The sequence below is a fragment of the Saccostrea echinata genome, unplaced genomic scaffold (genome assembly GCF_033153115.1).
Source record: "Saccostrea echinata isolate AGI-Se365-2 ecotype Australia unplaced genomic scaffold, CSIRO_AGI_Sech_v1 ptg000004l, whole genome shotgun sequence".
NCBI classification, from domain to species: Eukaryota; Metazoa; Mollusca; class Bivalvia; order Ostreida; family Ostreidae; genus Saccostrea; species Saccostrea echinata.
In genome coordinates, this window is record NW_026889753.1 from 6,352,578 (window position 1) to 6,358,983 (window position 6,406).

The 6,406-nt window shown below is 35.9% G+C and overlaps 1 non-coding gene across 1 annotated transcript; it reads left to right on the top strand.

The window, feature by feature from the left end:
• Positions 1 to 806: 806 nt before the first annotated feature.
• Trnas-aga (transfer RNA serine (anticodon AGA)) lies at positions 807 to 879 on the top strand. Its single transcript has one exon. It is a non-coding gene; the product is annotated as a tRNA-Ser (tRNA).
• The last annotated feature ends 5,527 nt before the right edge of the window (positions 880 to 6,406 follow it).

Sequence of the window (6,406 nt, forward strand, 5' to 3'; positions counted from 1 at the left end):
TTTGATTACTCGGACTCTAGGGGCGTAGCTAGGGGGTGTTTAATGTGGAAGCAAATCAAGGCTGGGCGTTTGGGGCCGCCTTAAGGCCCCCAATCGGTCCAGGGAAAAGCTCTGGTGGGGCCCAGGGGGCAAAGCTCCCGGAAGTTGGCGAGTTTTTTAGCATTTCAGACACTTAATTTTGAGTACTAGTATCCAGAAAGGAAAGTTAAAATAATTCGAGTTTCAACTTTTAGAATGCTTATTTCCTCATCATGAAATTAACGGTAAAGAAGAAAAAGTATTGAGTGATTTATGATGGATTTTATTTTTTGTTTTTATTATTATTATTTTGTGAAAATGATGTTTAAGCACTTGCGTACGCCTAGCTACGCGCCTGGACTCCTTCATACGGGTTAGGATATACCTGTGGTTGAAGGCATTGTTCATATGAATGCGCATGAAATATTTCATTCATTCAGTAAATTAAAAATCTGCGATCAAATGACAGTTAATGCGCAGGAAACTAATGTGCATTATAACTTTATTTCTACAGTCTTTTATTCAGTATGGCGGTCAGACAGGTTTGATCCCTGTAGCCAGATAGCTCAGTTGGTAGAGCACCTGAATGGAGATTCAGGGGGCCCGGGTTCGAATCCTGGTCTGGTCCGTCTTATTTTTCTCCTTTCCTGTTACATTTGGTTCCGTGCCATGCTCTTGATGTGACAGGTGAAAAACCTGCCAGGGAAGAGCCTGCGTTGGTGTCTTCGGGGGCCGAAGACCTTTAAAGGAAGGAAGAATATGGCGGTCAGACAGGTTCAATCGCCGGTGGCCAGATAGCTCAGTTGGTAGAGCACCTGATTAGAGATTCAGGGGGTCCGGGTTCGTATCCCGGTCTGGTCCGTCGCATTTTTCGTCTCCTGTTACATCAGTGGGTTATTATGACGTCACTTTCAAATGACGTCACCCTTGTGCAGAGCAGATACATGCTATCTGTACACATTTTGGAGATTAATAGTTTTTCTCTGTTTTTGTTCAAAAATAGCATATTAAGTACCTATATCTGACAACTGATATGTGCCATGTAATATAATTTTGTCATACGCATGCGTCAAAATTTATTTGAATTAGCTTCGCTTAGCTTTCACACGGAGCTAATGTGAAGTAATATTTGTTGAGCATTGAATTAATTCGAATTAAATTAATTCGCGTTAAATTCTCCGTGTGATTTATATTAATTTGCAGCACTAAATTTAGCATATCGCAGAAAACAATAATGCAAATGCGTCTGGATTCTATTTTCGCCATTAATCATGGTTAAAGTGAGAAATTATCATCAGATGGAAGGTTTTAAACAACAGCATATTCTACCCACAAGCATTGAAAAGAATATTGTATCTATTGGTAAAATACTGTGACACCAAGGCCACAAATTCTAGCTTTCATAAAGACAGAAATTGACATGTAATAGATGCAAACACTATTTAAGTAAAATCCAGATCCCTGACAGCTCTCTGAATAAAACCTGAAAACAAGTGTAAGAGTGTTGAGACAAAATGGTCATTACCTGAAATACTCAGGTGACCGTCAAGGAGCATGGCCTCTTGCCTCTTTCTATTATTCCTTAATTTCATCAATATAGCCTCCCACTACAACATTTGCAAAAGGATTTATAACTCGTGAATAAAAATCAGTCAACAATAACAATGATATTAATTTAATGATAAAACACTCTTTCAGTGGCTGTCTTTGATTTTTGTTGTTGGTCATAATGAGTGCCTGAATTTGTTATAAGTTTAAGCTTGACTCTTATGATAGCACAATCAGTACATTTCACAAAGTAAAGCAAACCATAAGTTCACTTTTAAATCATGCACTGAAAGCTTATTGTCCTCCTCTTGTACAATTTCTTGGTTGTACTAGTAATCAAGCTATCTATACTGAAAGGGAAAAGAAACGCATATTTTAATTTTTGGTACTCTATTTACATGAAAAGAAAACGCAAGCTAAATATTGTTTTTATCTGTTCTATTGAGTGTCGGCTAGAGTTTCATGAATGGAAAATCATTCAACCATGAAAAGAGCGTGTTCGAATAAAGCATGAAATTTTGGGCTCTAGGTACACGTGTTACAATTTGAAATCAATGTTGATCATTTTTGAATATTCGACGTTTATGTGCAAAAGTTCCGCACTTTATTTGTGTTGACATCAACTTGCTACAATGCCTCGCTTGAACGAACCTCAGAGGGGTGAAGCAATAGGGTTACTCTTACGAGGGAAAGATCACATTTCTGTCGCTGAACGATTTAACGTTCCACAGTCAACCATATCTCGTCTTAGACGTCGGATGCTGACAACATGAATTCTAACATGATCGCCCTAGAAGTGGACGTCCGAGGGTAACGACTCGGCGCCAAGACAGAGAAATTCGTCTCACCATCTAAGGAATCGTTTCCAAACGGCTGTAGAAACTGCTGCTCATTTCCGAGGAAGAAACAATACACGAATAAGTGCAAAAACGGTACGAAATAGGCTGAGGGAGGCGGGTCTTAGAGCGCGCAGGCCGTACAAAGATTTGCCATTGACGCGCAAGCGTAGGGATGTTCGAATGGACTGGTTACATAGACATCGTTCCCTTGCAACGCTGGAGAAATGTTCTATTCTCTGATGAGTCTAGATTCACCCTTTTCCGCGCAAGGGTGAACGTTTTTCCGACGCATGCGTCATGAAACGAGATCGATTTGGGGGAGGGTCCATAATGATGTGGGGTGGAATATCTCATGGACTTAAGACGCCTTTAGTAGTTGTTGACTGCTCTCTAACGGCTATACGTTTTGTCCTGCAACCATTCGCTGTTCCCTTTGTGCGTCGGCACAATCTTGTTCTACAGCAGGACAATGCTCGCCCACATGTTGCACGGATATGTCGCGATTTCTGGCAACAAACAACATTTGAATAGCCTCCATACAGCCCCGACTTCTCCCCCATCGAACACTTATGGGATGAGGTTGATAGACGAGTTCGACAGCTTCAAAACCTTTCGAACAACACTTAGGAACTTGCACAAGCAGTGACAGAAGAGTGGGATAACATCCCAATAAGAACAGTTAACAGACTCATAAACTCCATGCACAGAAGACTCCGTGCAGCAATTGCAGCACGCTATGGACACAGTCGGTATTAAATACTGAATTCTGAGGAAAGAACACCCCCCCCCCACCCCCAAAGAATGTATTTTTGCGTAAAATACCGAAGTCTCAAACATTTCTTTGTTGATTAACATTGTTTGTATGTCTAAATTTTACATTATTTTGTTGATCATTATTCAAATTATGATTAAAATTTCTAAAAATGTCAATATGCGTTTCTTTTTCCTTTCAGTATAGATTCAATCAGGGCACGTATATGGTAATGCTGTGCTATTGTTTATCATGTATTTCATAACAAATGACAAACTAACATCTTAATGTACATGTGTAGAAGATATAGGTTTATGTTATCATTGCTTTTAAGGAAGCTCTAAACACTAATGAAAAATGCTTTTTGGACTTTGAGGAAAATATATCATATAAAGGTGAACATATTCAGTGTATCTAGTTCATTTTCAACATAGGGTGCCTGCCTTATTTCTGCAGAAAAAAAATGTTCAAAGACAATGAACTATTTGTGAACAGAAATCACTGTTGTTTACTTGCATCGGGAAAATAAATGGAAATAATGTATTCAATTGCTTAATCTTTAAGAATATTAAGAATACTCATAAGAAATTGTGTCATTAACTGTAGATTCCCATTTATTCTATTTTTCTTCTAAAGGCAGATCACTCTAACTCAATAAAACTACCCTACATATAGAACTCTTTAGTGTGCAGTATTTAGAGCTTCCTTAACATGAACATCAATGTGTTCCAGGCCCGTAGGAATCGTTTGGCACGTGGGGGCACGGTCACGTGATATGCCCCGTAGCGTTCTGTTCACAGAAGCTTAGATTTTTCCGACTCTTACATTTCTTACCATGAAGGTTACTTTTTATAACAAGAACAGTCCATTTGTCATAAATTGCTAAATCTCGGCAATAGGATGGGTGGATAAGGACATCCTTTCCCAGAATGAGCATGGTGACCATCAAACCCCGTGTCCTCTGTCTTGGGAGCGTCGTTTATCCAATGTGAATAAAGCATGGGCGCCTTCTTTTTATCATATCTGATACGTAAAAAGCCTAAAGCGAACAATATTTTAGGGATTTAATAATTATACTATTTTTAAGATATTCAACTATTTTTCTAACTGTGACTTGGCGAACATTTATATCAAATTGCTGAACTAAGGACAAATCTCTCCCCCAACTTGCTTTCACCGGGCAACAGAACAAGCATCATTTTTAACCATTTCCCTGCCTTCACTAAAACAATCAATCCAATTAATGATTGAACTTCTGGCAAGTCTTTTGTCTTCATAAACCTTTTACCATTTTATTATATGTTACTGCAAAGGAATTTCCAAGATATGCAAAAAACTTAAAAGCCGTTCGTTGCTCGAGTACGACTGAGTCAACAATTTTTTGTCACTAGTCATCTACATACAGACGTCATTTTCACGTTGTGACGTCACAAACATGGAGCAAAACATCACATAATATCAGCTATTTATAGAACATTTGTATGACTATATGAGTGCCAAATTTCTTTCTTATATGAATTGTGGTTTTGTAAATATAGAGATAGTTCGCGAACTTTTTGATCACCCCTCGTCTAAATACCCTATCTTCTCTCATTCACAAGTCATAACCAAATTGAATGTTAAATCTTTAGAAAAGTAGGGCATATTTCAAAGTCACGAGGTCAAAAATCATAATGGAAAGGGATTGTCACAGGTTATGTACATCTTAAATATAAAAGCCATATGTTTTCTCATTCAAAAGTTATGACCAAGGTTTAAGTTTTAGTGACAGACAGACGGACAGACTAATTTTGACGCTTATAGAGAGCGGCTCTTTAAGGAGGGATTCTTGTTTGGTTTCTGACTAGATGAAATATTCTAAGTATATTTGCTTATATGTTTTATATATTTAGATGTAAGAGATTTAAAAGGTCATATTTTTCTTTCCTCATCACAATTGTACAACTTTAAATAGAAATGGTAAACTGAGTTTGAAATCTAGCAGGGACTATATTTTTGTCGGAATGGCGGCGTATGAAAATATCTTCTTTTCTGCCTCTCAAAATAATTATAGAAAAATGAATTTAGTTATAATTTTTACACAATCAAAGACTTGGAGAAAAATTTTAAAATGTAAGTTAAATTAATAATAAGGGACTAAAGTTTTAAAATATATCAAATAAATACGATTTTCCAAACAAACTACAATTATGTTAGCTTTTAAAAGCTTCCAATCTAAGTTCAGATTTGATCCATAAATCCATAAAAAGTGTTTTTTCTCTCTTGGTAAACGGTCAAAACTTTTTATTTTTTTATCATTTTGCATCTTTATGAGACAACTTTACCATATGTGAAAATAAGAAAAAATTAAATATAGGAAGCATATAAAAATAACTAAAATATCTTAAAATTTTAAGAAAAATAGAGAAAATTCGGATTAGCCAATATCCATTTTAGTTAAATTATTTATGCCAATTTGATAATATCATCTTATAGACCCTATATGGTTATATCTCTTTATGCAAAAAGAAAAACATTTAATTTATTGAAATAGAAGTAGGCATCGCATGATTGGCAACAGTATTTTTTTATTCTTAATGTCCAGGGAAAAGGTATTGACCTTGACCTGACCTTGCCTCTAATATAAAACGGTCAAATTTAATCTAACTGATACCATCACTTAGTGATATTGTCTTCTTGATTCTGTGAAAATTTCATTGATTTTTAAATATAAGAAAAAGTATTCTTAAGAGAAGAATCCCTCCTTAAATGTCTCGTCGCTTTTGCAAAAGCGAGGGACAAAAAATAAAGTGGTATTGAATTCCGAATTTTGGAGAAATGATTATTTTTTAAGTAAAAAGAAACGATAAGAGTTCTGAAAGTATTACTTTCAATACCTTTAATATCTTAGAACTAGAATTTTTGTAGAAAACTGATGAGTTCTAATATTTACTGGAATTGTGAATATTTCAAAATGCCTACATATGAAAAACATCTCAATAAGTTTATAATAACAGTAAAAACTCAACTCATAGAAAGAAAACTGTAAATAAAAAAATACACGTTCTCTAGAAAATTTAGGTTCAGTAACTAAATCCAGTACATATATCTTTGTAGTATTTGTGGTCGTAGAAATACGCTGACTCGAAGTATTTCTGGTAAAATACTTTTAAAGACCTATGTCAGGCCCTGCAATATTTAACACATTACCATTCTAATCGACTTCTGATTCAGGATAAAAAAGAGAGGAAGAAGAGAGGTAAATCAGACA